Source organism: Myxocyprinus asiaticus, chromosome 30, assembly GCF_019703515.2.
Source record: "Myxocyprinus asiaticus isolate MX2 ecotype Aquarium Trade chromosome 30, UBuf_Myxa_2, whole genome shotgun sequence".
Lineage (NCBI taxonomy): Eukaryota > Metazoa > Chordata > Actinopteri > Cypriniformes > Catostomidae > Myxocyprinus > Myxocyprinus asiaticus.
Window position 1 is genome coordinate 36,929,840 of NC_059373.1, and position 12,855 is coordinate 36,942,694.

General features: G+C 43.1%; 1 protein-coding gene across 2 annotated transcripts in view; it reads left to right on the plus strand.

Moving 5' to 3' along the window:
* The first annotated feature begins 7,626 nt into the window (after nucleotides 1-7,626).
* LOC127420755 (low-density lipoprotein receptor class A domain-containing protein 4-like) overlaps nucleotides 7,627-12,855 on the plus strand; it is a 144,000-nt gene continuing 138,771 nt past the window's right edge. For both annotated transcript variants that reach the window (XM_051663284.1, XM_051663283.1), the window contains exon 1: nucleotides 7,627-8,100. The gene's annotated coding sequence lies outside the window, so the exon portion shown is untranslated. The remainder of the gene's footprint in view (nucleotides 8,101-12,855) is intronic.

A 12,855-nucleotide genomic window follows, 5' to 3' on the forward strand; every position in this document is an offset into this window, starting at 1 on the left:
TGTTAGAATGCAAAACAATGTATGGTCCTATAAAAAAGGCTTTATTTTCTTCTAGCAATATATGATTTCTTGTTTGTTTCTTATTATTTTGGTGAAACATGACCTTGACATGTTCTTTATAGGTTTTGTGAGATCCACCCTCTTGCATTTGGCTCATCCATTCTGAAATCTTAGTTACGAGACAACAAGTATCCTACTTTTAAAACAGATTTATGAATTTGCTCTTTCTGTGTTGTTACAATCAATAACACTTTAAGCTTCTGTATATGTCAGATTGTGATTGGGTTGACCAGCCAGTCCTGAGTGGATCAAAACACTTTTAGTCACAGTTATATCTTTGGGTCTATTTTATTCCTCTTCTGTGTTTCTGTGGCAGATGTAACTGGCCAGGGCTTTTGCCCTCAGGCTAGAGAGTATTTTAATCAAGAGAACATGTGATCTGCTAACCCATGTCTGCATTGCTTTGGCAAGGATTTACTGATACACAACCACACAGCAATGGCAAACAAGCTTGTTAAATCCCTGCCTTTTCTTTCTGCCTTTTCTTTCTGCCTTTCCTTTCTGTCTTTTCTATCTATCTATCTATCTATCTATCTATCTATCTATCTATCTATCTACACTATGTGGCCAAAGGTTTGTGGACACCATATGTGCTTGATGAACCTTCAATTTCAAAACCATATGCATCAATTTCCCCCTTTGGTGCAATAACAACTTCCACTCTTCTGGGAAGGCTTTTCACTATACTGTATGTAGTGACATGGCTGCAGGGATTTGTTCCCATTCAGACACAAGTGCATCACTGAGGTCTGGCACTGATGTTGGGTGATGGGGCGATGGGGCCTGGCTTTCAGTTGGCATTCCAATTCACCCCAAAGGTGTTCAGTGGGGTTCAGGTCTCGGCTTTGTGCAGGCCAGTCAATTTCTTCCACATCAGACACAGTAAACCATTTCTTTATAGACTTTGCTTTGTGCACAGGGGTATTTTCATGCTGAAATAGAAAAGGGCTCTCCCCAAACTGTTGCCATAAAGTTGGAAGCACCAAATGCCCTAGAATGCCATTGTTTGGAGTAGAATTATGATTTATCTTCACTGGTATTAACGGAGTAACCAAACTCTTTAATTAGAAGGGGGTGCCCACATATTTTTGGCCATATAGTGTGTGTATCTATCTATCTATCTATCTATCTACCTAACTATCTGTCTGTCTGTCTGTCTGTCTGTCTGTCTATCGAGCCCTGATTGACACAGGATCCACCATCTCCATTGTCCGCCCTGGGGTCCTGCCAGGGACCAAGTGACTGTGGGCACTGATAACATTACCCATTAGTTCTGGTTGGCCGACGTTGAGGATGCACTGTGGAGCATGACACACTGTGGAGCATGTGTAGATGTAGCAGGGACTCATCTCCGATTAGGTAAGAACATTGTGCCCTTGCAGAGGGGTCAGAGAACAGCTGGAGTGTCCCGGGCCCACCTACGGAGGAAATCAACCAGCCAGCAGACCTGGGAGTCACCCCAGGAAACTACGCTCCTGGATGTCCAGACCATACTGCACCAGGACTCCCAACAAGTGCCACCCCACACTGGCAGTTTGTTGCAATGGGAAACCCCATCATCAGAGACCATCCAGGCTGTCCACAAACTGTGGCAGCGCAGCAGGGGAGGACTCACCACTAATCAAGGTCAGCAGCTCTGGGAACTGTTTGACAAAAGCCAGGACATCTTCATGGCGCGAGATGAGGAATGTTGGCAGACGGGGCTGATAAAGCATGAAATTGACACCGGCACTGTTCCACCGATACGCCTGAGGCCCCACGGACTGGCTCTGGCCAAGCAGTCGTCGGCGGAGCGGAAGATCCTGGAGATGGAAAAGGCAGGAGTCATTGAGCTGTTAAACAGTCCGTGGGCAGCTCCCGCTGTGCTTGTTAGGAAAAAGGACTCTGTGTTGAGTACTGACGTATCAACGCAGTCATAAGGAAAGATTCCTATCCACTGCCCCGCATTGACAACACCCTGTATTACATTGCTGGCTCTAGCTGGTTCAACTCCCTTAACCTCAAAAGTGGGTATTGGCAGGTGGAAAAAAGCCCAAGACTGCTTTTATCATTGGTCAAAGGCTTTGGCAGTTCCGGGTGATGCCGTTTGGACTTTGCAATGCCCCTGCCACCTTTGAGCGCTTGAAGGAGCAGGTGCTGACAGGTGTCTCTCATCGGGCATCTCTTGTCTGGTTGGATGACCTGCTAGTACACGCCCCAGACTTAGGAGGGGCTCTGCAACCCAACCTAAAGAAGTGCCATTTGTTACGCCGAGAAACAGTTTTTCTGGAGCACATAATAAGCATCGCAGATGTAGCCACTGACCCAGCTAAGGTGACAGCAGTACTGGACTTGCCCATGCCAAAGGACACTACCGAACTGCGCAGTTTCTTGGGTCTGGCATCTTACTACCAGCGAACTTCGCCACCATCGCAAGTCCACTGCACTGGCTGACGGAGAAAGGCCACCCCTTTAATTGGGATGGTGCCTGTGTGGAAGCCTTCCATCAGCTGCGGGAAGCTCTGTCTGAGGCTCCAATGCTGGCATATCCTGACCTAGGGCATCCATTCATCATTGACACTGATGCAAGCAACATGGGGGTCGGAGCAGTGTTGTCTCAGGCGGGCAACAACAGGGAACATGTTGTCGCTTACTACAGCCAAGCCTTAAGTAAAGCTGAGAGGAACTATGGCATCACCCGTTGAGAGATGTTGACAGTGATGCGGGCGCTCCACCACTTCCGGCCATACCTCTAAAGATTCCAGCTGTGAACTGACCATGCTTCTATTACCTGGCTGCTGAGTTTCTGAAATCCAGAGGGTCAGGTAGCCTGGTGGCTGGAGGTCCTTCAGGATTATGATTTTGAAATCCAGCACTGAACTGGCTGGCAGCATGGGAATGCAGACGCTCTGTCCCACCACCCATGTGAGGTGGTTGACAATTGCAGACGGCTGGAGGAGCGAGACCAGGCGGTGCGGGAGATGACCATACGACAGATTGACGGAGAGGTTGGCGACTGGGCTGCAGCCCAGCAGCTGCAGGAGTCCGACTCCACAATAGTGAGGCTATGGGCATGGCTGGCAGCCGGACAGTGACCAGAGTGGCAGGAAGTGATGGCACTGGAACCAGAAGTGAAAGCCTATTACTCGCAGTGGGACACTCTCACCCTCTATAATGATCTGCTGTACCAGCAGTGGCAAGCACCCAGGGGGCAACTACCTACTTGCAACTACTGGTGCTCCCTTAGACCCCAGGTCATGCAAATGGTCCATGGCTCGGTGGAGGCCAGACACTTTGGGGTGGCAAATGCCCTGAAATGGCTGAGGAGTCGTTTTAACTGGGCAGGATGTCGTCAGGATGTGGAGCTTTACATCCAATCTGTGATGCCTGCACAACCCAGAAGGGTCCCACGCGACAACCGCATGCCCCTCTGCAGCAGTACCTGGTGGGGGCGCCTATGGAGTGGGTAGGGGTCGACATCCTGGGGCCCTTTCTGATCTCAGAGGCTGGTAACCGCTATGTCCTTGTGGCCATAGAACACTTCACGAAGTAGCCCGAGGCATAAGCGGTACCTGACCAGAGCACTGCAACGACAGCAGAGAGGTTGGTGGAGGAAATGTTCTGCTTATTCGGGGCACCGAGGTAAGTCATAGCAATCAGGGACACAACTTCGAAGCGGAGGTCTTTGGAGAAGTTTGTCGGCTCCTGGGGATCAGTGATGGCCTGGTGGAGCGATTTAACCACACCCTTTCCACCCAACTGGCCATCCTGACTAGCGATCACCAGCACGACTGGGATCGTCACCTACCCCTTTTACTGTGGTCCTACTGGATGGCAATTCAGGAGTCCACAGTTTACACACCGGCTATTCTCATGTTTGACCGGGAGCTCCGGACACCGGTGGCCCCCTACAGAATACGGGTGGTCCACCAAAAGGCAAGAAATCAGCAGGGGAGTGTGGCGGCGAGACAGAAGCGGGCGTACGATATCCGCAGCAATGACAAGGACTTTACTCCTGGGAACAAAGTTTGGGTTTATTGCCCAGAACGGAACAAGGGCCGCTCTCCAAAACTCTGCAGTCACTGGCGAGGCCCTTGCGAGGTATTGTCTAAAGTTTGTGATGTCATCTACCAAATTCGGATGGTAGGGCAGAGGCGACGGACAGTGGTGCTTCATCGGGAACGACTCGCCCCGTACCAGTCCTTGGCAGCGGAACATTCTGGTGAGAGCAGGGAGGGGGACTCTCTGCTGGTGATTGGGGAAGCCGGGGATACCTCAAGGCTACAAGTAGCCTGCCACTCAACAGCCTGATACCCATGAGGAACATCCAGAGGCCCTCCAGGGCTATGTTTGTGATACCGTTGGTATTGAATTGGTAACCTCTGAGTGAAAATGTTTAATGTGTGTTATTTTATACGCAATAGGGTTTGTAGACGCCAGGACGGCTATCTGTTATGGGGGAGCAGTGTAGCATCACAGTTGCTAGTTCTGATTGGCTGCTCATGTTGCAATGCATTATGTGTACTTGTCATTTTCTCTCACCCTCTGGCAGAAATGTAGCACCATTAGTTAGGTGCTTGGGTGTGCTGTGTATTTCCTAGATTGTTCTGTGTTGGGTGCCAAAAAAAAAAAAAAAGCTTTTGAGTGTGATTAAACCATGGCACTTGTCTTCATTAAGACATTTCTCTGTCTGTCTGTCTGTCTGTCTATCTCTCTATGACGCATGTCTATAGTAGCCCCAGATTGCAGTCTGGACAATGGGACAGGGTGACACGTTGATGACACAAGAGGCACTTCAAACTTAAAAAAGTGGAACGATTTAGGAGGAAGGAGAAAATAATGACGTTGTCATTGCACGAGTTGAGAGAAACTGGTCGGTGTAAAGTTAGTTAATATATATACACTATATGGCCAAAAATATGTGGACACCCCCTTCTAATTAAAGAGTTTGGTTACTCCGTTAATACCAGTGAAGATATATCATAATTCTACTCCAAACAATGGTATTCTAGGGCATTTGGTGCTTCCAACTTTATGGCAACAGTTTGGGGAGAGCCCTTTTCTATTTCTTCTGCTCCGCCAACGACTGCTTGGCCAGAGCCAGTCGGTGGGGCCTCAGGCGTATGGGTGGAACAGTGCCGGTGTCAATTTCATGCTTTATCAGCCCCGTCCGCCAACACTCCTCATCTCGTGCCATGAAGATGTCCTGGCTTTTGTCAAACAGTTCCCAGAGCTGCTGACCTTGATTAGTGGTGAGTCCTCCCCTGCTGCGCTGCCACAGTTTGTGGACAGCCTGGATGGTCTCTGATGATGGGGTTTCCCATTGCAACAAACTGCCAGTGTGGGGTGGCACTTGTTGGGAGTCCTGGTGCAGTATGGTCTGGACATCCAGGGGCGTAGTTTCCTGGGGTGACTCCCAGGTCTGCTGGCTGGTTGATTTCCTCCATAGGTGGGCCCGGGACACTCCAGCTGTTCTCCGACCCCTCTGCAAGGGCACAATGTTCTTACCTAATCGGAGATGAGACCCTGCTACATCTACACAAGCTCCACAGTGTGTCATGCTCCACAGTGCATCCTCAACGTTGGCCAACCAGAACTCATGGGTAATGTTATCAGTGCCCACAATCACTTGGTCCCTGGCAGGACCCCAGGGCGGACAATGGAGATGGTGGATTCTGTGTCAATCAAGGCTCGATAGACAGACAGACAGACAGACAGACAGACAGACAGTTAGATAGACAGTTAGATAGATAGATACACACACTATATGGCCAAAAATATGTGGGCACCCCCTTCTAATTAAAGAGTTTGGTTACTCCATTAATACCAGTGAAGATAAATCATAATTCTACTCCAAACAATGGCATTCTAGGGCATTCCTGCTTCCAAATTTATGGCAACAGTTTGGGGAGAGCCCTTTTCTATTTCAGCATGAAAATGGCCCTGTGCACAAAGCAAAGTCCATAAAGAAATGGTTTACTGTGTTTGATGTGGAAGAAATTGACTGGCCTGCACAAAGCCGAGACCTGAACCCCTCTGAACACCTTTGGGGTGAATTGGAATGCCAACTGAAAGCCAGGCCCCATCGCCCAACATCAGTGCCGGACCTCAGTGATGCACTTGTGTCTGAATGGGAACAAATTCCTGCAGCCATGTCACTACATATAGTATAGTGAAAAGCCTTCCCAGAAGAGTGGAAGTTGTTATTGCACCAAAGGGGGAAATTGATGCCTATGGTTTTGAAATTGAATGTTCATCAAGCACATATGGTGTCCAAAAACTTTTAGCCACATAGTGTGTATATATGTAAAATAATGCTATGTTCGAGAATCAAATGCAGCTTAATAGCTTAAGCATAGCTGTCATTCACAGCAAATATGAAGCACCATACAGTCTTATCAGAGACAGAACGTAAGCAGCAGGAGTCATATTGTAAGATGGTTTTCAATACATTGGCAGCTATATTAAATCGATAAAACTCGCTCACAGGGGTAGAAGGTGAGATCGATAAGTTTTTTTTACTTTCTCTAGCAACAGCATTAAGAAGCATATTAGCAGATGTCCACTACACTGCAAGCCAAATAAAATGATAAAGTTAACTTGCATTGCAGAATAAGTGCTAATAAAAAGTTATGGCAAACTCATCCCACGTGTCTCTCATTTACCTTTTAATAAAATATGTATGTGGGCCAGTATGTTGGTTCTTTTCATTTTTTTTAAGCTGTGTAGAGAGTTGTTGCTCTCACAAAAAACTGAAAATTCCTGCAGGTGCGTGGAGCCAGAGAATCTTGCCCAAATTTTAGAGATTGCTGTCCACACACTGAAAAATGATCATGACTAGCCAAGCCTATCAAAAATTATTGTATACAAAATTCCATAGTGAGAAAAAAGTGCACAGTGCAGTCCTCACAGAAAGTATGTGCTGAAACGTTTGCTCAGTTTTAACCACTGCTCTGTGCACTTTTTTCTTACTATGGAATTTTGTATACAATAAAGATGGATACTTTTTGATAAGTCATTTTTATTTGTATAGCGCTTTTCACAACACACATCATTTCAAATCAGATTTACAGAAAATCTTGCATTAACAGAACATGAAACTTTACTATCTATAAAGTCTTAGAGTCATCATAGACTTGAGTAGTCTGGATCATTTTTCAGTGTGCTGTCAGCAATCTCTGTGACCATAGGCATTCAAAATTCAATTAGATAAAGTATTTTAAGCTGCATAATAATGGTCAGCTGGAGCTGTTACAATTCTGTGCTGTCCACTTCAAACACATTCATACATTGAGCTCGTTGTGCCACAACAGCCGAGCGCTGCATAATAAAACAAGAGTTTACAATCTGCCGGTTACGTGAGGATTACGTGAGCATAAAAGGGAAATAACCGCACGATCGGAACATTTTTTAAAAACGAAACATGAACATGAACTTCACGAAATGATTCAGTGTGTCTGATATCATCACGAGGGACAGATATGAGAGGCATGCACGCACATTAGAATCTCAGTTACAGGTACTGCACTAAAATAACTCTAAGAATTCTGCTCTGAACGTCACGTTTGCTTATAATTAAGAGAAACTGTACGCCGGTTTTTTGCGCTTTCTTTCTCTTTGTTTACTTTTTGAGCTTTATTATTATTCAGTAAAACATATGATGATTTATATATGTCCTCATAAAACTGTTTAGGCTTAGTTTAAAGCGTCAAACTTCTCAACACCACACACCAATGAGCGCTGCCGTATAAACCAATGAAATCGGAAGTGGGCGGAGCTACATGTGTCGCCGCGCCCCATCGTCCAGACTGCATTCTGGAGTCCTTGCATGTCTCCGCTGATTGGTACTCCTGTTCTGCAGATGTCGCTGCAGTGTGTTGTAAATGGCTCGTAGAGACAGACAGAGGGCTGGACTGACTGGAACACAACGGGAGTTTGTGCTCTGCTGAGTTCTGGCCATGAGAGTGAGACAATCAGTCTAGACGCTCTTGACAGCTTCGTCTGGAGGAGAGACACTTCCCTTTGCGGCTCTGTCCATATCACTACGAGACGTTTACTAACGTAAGACATTTATATCTTCCATATGAAGTTATTTAATGATGTCTGGGAGTGCTGCGAGAGAGTAAATGTGCAGCATTTCTGCAAGCAAAAAACAACTGAAGTTGTTGCAGGCAGTCGCAACGGAAAAGACCCTATGGGCGTTCACGTTCTTAAAGGGACCGTCACTAATTAATTAATGACGCGAAAACGTTTGCTTTTTCGCCGTGCACAACTGCGGTGTTTTCGGGGTACAGACGCGTTATGTAACGATGCTGTGATGCCGTTGGACTCTTGTAAAAGTTTTTTTTTTTTTTTTTTTTTTTTTTTTTTTACTTCAAAGTAAAGTCAGGCTGTTGTGTTTTCGTCTAATTAAAAGTTTCTTTGCGCATGTGTGTGGGGAGCTGCAAAGAAGGCAAACATATTACGTACTTAGAAATGTAGCTTTCTGTGCTTTAAAAGCTGTTTTTACTATCCAATATAAATACCTTAAAGCTGTCTGTGCATTATGTTAATCGTTTTATTGAGAGACAACATTTTGCCTTTTATGTGACTTATTTGCTGAAATGCAGTCCTAAATTACACACGATGTGAATATTTGCTAGTAGTGGTTGACCGTTTTGAGTTATCAGATACCAATATATAGAAAGGAGGGTGTCCGGAAAAAATACCAATATATGTAATATTAATAATATTAATGACAGCAAGTAAGATGTTTATAAAATGACAGAAATTAAACAAACACTTATTTTACCTCATATTTATTATTTACTCAAAACTCATTAAACATTTTGAAAATAGGAATTGTTTATTTTTCATTGACAAGACTGGAAGGTTTTGGAACTGACACAAGGGGTGGGTAACATTTCTGTTAAAGGGATAGTTTACTCAAAAAAGAACATTCTCCCATTATTTACTCACCCTCATGATATCCCAGGTGTGTATGACTTTCTTTCTTCACCAGAACACATTTGAAGAAAAAAATCTCAGCTCAGTAGGTCCTTAAAGGTGCATTATGTAAGATTCAGAAACCCTTGTTATTAATGACACCTGTGGCCATTAAGTGAACTGCAGCCAGCTACCTGTTGCTTGTGCTCGCGCTCGTGCACACACTCCATAGGGACGCGAGCATCGACCAAAACAATGACATAACGTACAAAGAGACTGAACGACTGAACTGAAAGTTATGAAGCAAGGTATCTTGCAATTCATCAGCGTTATCAGGCAAGATCAAGTTAGCTAAAATTACACACATCAATCCTTATGGCACTATATTTCACATGCTTTGCAGTTATGTAAGCTTACCTATCCAATAAGAAGAACGCCAATTCAGGGTCGGTTTTGATCCCCAAAACCGAACGAAGGTCCCTCCAGGAATCAAACGCCCTGCTGATGTTCACTCTAGTTTTCGCTCGACCACGATCACATTCCCGCTCAGCCAGACGGGATTCAGTAGAAGGCTCTCGGGAGCGTGCATAAACATCACATCCTTTGGATTTTCCCAGCAAAACCGACCCGCTCCCTTCGTATGAAAATCAGTCTTCAGGCTTTAATAGGCAACCTAGGAAGTCCGGGAAGGGCTCATTTTTTAAGTTGCATTACAAGCCGTTCACTCATTGGCAAAAAATGGTGAATATTACATGAAAATTGGTACATACTGCACCTTTAAAATGCAAGTGAATGTAGATTTCTCATTTAAAGCTTCAAAGATAACAGACATTCAGCATAAACTTCATCCATACGACAACAGCTGTTAAATTAATGTCTTATAAAGCGACACGATCACTTTTGGTGTGAAAAAGATAAATATTTAAGTACTTATTACTTATTAAGTACTTTTAACTCAAAATCATGCTTCCAGTGAGCAGCAGTACGCCTGTGTGACGTAATCGCATTGGCATTTGAAACATGAGAACTGACACAAGTTCGTCACAGCCGGAAGAGCAGCACTGTTTACAAGTGAGGAGGAACGCTGTTACAGTAGCTTGGTTGATTTTGCTTTAGATCTGTTATTATCTTTTTCTTTACTCACAGTGGTGCATTTCTGTGCTTGTCCTGGATGTCTCAACCGCGTGGAGAACGTGAAATTACGTCTGTATCCATGGCAACGCGAATAAGTCACACGAGAGACTGCTTGGACTCCAACCTCTCTTGAAGCATTGGATTAGAGTTAAAATGTACTTAAATATTGATCTTTTTTCGCACCAAATGCAATCATATTGCTTTTGAAGACATTAACCGCTGGAGTCGTATCGATAATGTTTATGCTGACTGTCAGTGATTTTTGGGGCTTCAAAAGAGAAACCTCTTTTCACTTGCATTTTAAGGACCTTCAAATGTGTTCTGGTGAAGAAAGTAAGTCATACACACCTGGGATATCATGAGAGTGAGTAAATAATGAGAGAATTTTCATTTTTGTGTGAACTATCCCTTTAATAGGCCAAGCGGGCAGCATTATCGACCGATAATTTCAAAATGGCCAGTACTGGCCGATTAATCAGCCTGGCTGATATATCAGTCTATCAATAATTGCTATAGTTTGAAAAACAACATAAGATAAATCATGAAACATTGAAGTGCGCTGAGTATCTATGACACTAATGTATCTGTGAGGTTATTGCTTGATTTGCTTCTTTTTGTGTGTAATGAAGCTCTTACATAGGAGTACATAACAACCTCAGGGGCCAGTTTGAAGCCTCATAACTCATGTCTGAGTTGAGAGAGAGGTGAATCACAGACCATGGCTATGGTCTCCTCGCTGTCTCGACCGAATAATTTAGCCCTACTCAGCCCCTACTGGCACCTTAAATGCAGCTCAACAGTAATTCTTAGAACAAGATCCTCTGTCTCTTTCCTGGGGCCATTCTTAATGGCTGAAGTAACATAAAGTGGCATTGCGCGGAGCCCCGGGCCCCAAATTCACCCGTTCGTTCCTAGTGATGCACAAAAACCAGCATCATAACACCCATGTCTGGGGTTGTGTTTTTAAAATCTACTGAGCTGCCTTCGTTGGCAGCATTTAAAGTCATAATAGGTGCACTCCAGGTGTGAAGGCTGTTCCTTTAAAGATGGATTCTTTTCGACAAATTCCAAGGAAGCATCGCATTTCTCCTTCACGTCATTGAGGCAATCCCCCAATGCATTGCGATGTAGTCATTGAAAAAATCCCTCCGAGATGGTGAACAAGTAAGAGAAATGACGATTATAAATACAATTCACTCAATACCAAAAAGTATTAATAACTATAGTTAAATTTAATTATAAATGGATTATTTGACCCAATATTTGTGTATGCTATTTATTTTTATGCTTATTGGCATATAATGTTGTTAGGCTAGCAACATGCAGGTTTGGGAGGGTTACTTCTGAAATGTATTCCACTACAGATTACAGAATACATGCTGTAAAATGTAATTTGTAACGTATTTCGTTAGATTACTCAAGGTCAGTAACGTATTCTAAATACTTTGGATTACTTCTTCAGCACTGGTAGATTTTTTTCAGTTGTTTTGATTATAAAAACTCTGCCTGTACAGTAAGACAAAATACACATGTTAAAAATACATTCTCTGAAAAACCTAAATATCTTATGCAGTGTTTTTTCTAAAACAAGATAAATCAAACTGATCTTGTTTTAAGTATTTTTAGATATTTTTAAAGGAAAACAATACAAAAATGATTATCAAGAATATGATTTTTGCCCTAATATCAAAGGTCTTACTAGAAAAAAAGAAATTATGATCCAACGTGAATTTTCTTGATAAAAAATATGATCGCGCCTGGTAACGTGCATGTTTTCTTGATAAAAAATATGATCGCGCCTGGTACCGTGCATGTAAAATGGCTAGAAATATCATTTTAGCTTAGCGTAAAGCTGACAATTTACACAAGGGTTATTTCTATTTCTTACTTCAAACTTACTTCAAACTTACTTCTCTGTCTGCTCGTATGAATGTAACACATCATAAGAAAGTGTTTCACCGCTGTTCAAATGCACTTTGTGGATTGTATCATTTATATGGATAAATGTTTCCATCTGAAAGGACTAAATATTAAATGAAACAAATGACAATAAAATGCAAAGTAATCTCTTCAGTAATCAAAATACTTTTTGCATGTAACTTTATTATAATTACCAATGATTTAAATTGTAACTGTAGTGGAATACAGTTACTTATATGTTGTATTTTAAATACGTAATCCCGTTACATGTATTCCGTTACTCCCCAACCCTGTCAACATGCTGACATCAAATTCTATTGGAATCAATTGTCTGTTTTCTGTTTAATGGTTTTCTGGTCTCTTTTTTTTGTTGACCCATCTGAAGTTGGCCTAGCTGTTTAAGCTTGGTGTTTTTCTTCTTTCTTTTTTTACACTAGTATTGACCTTACATTGTTGCGTCCAAATAACCACAATCCACTGAACTCTTAAGAACGGTTGATTAAATATACTTTGACTGTAGTTGGTGCAGTCCAATCTTTTAAATCCTACCACAAATATGCTGATAGCCTGACTCCCTCCTTCAGTATATTTATAAAGCCCATTCATGCATAGTTTATGTACCATGATACTGTAAATGGAGCATTGCAGCTGTCTGAATATACTGTAAAAGTTTTTTAACTGTAATTGTCACTTAGTGCAATTAATTGTTGATTTGTTTGATTTTATTTATAACTGTATGTTGTTTTTCATTGTTTTCGAAAGATGCCATGAAATGGTTTGACGAACATTATTTTCTTTGCAGTGTTGAGATATTTTCTATTGAAATGGGAAATTTGG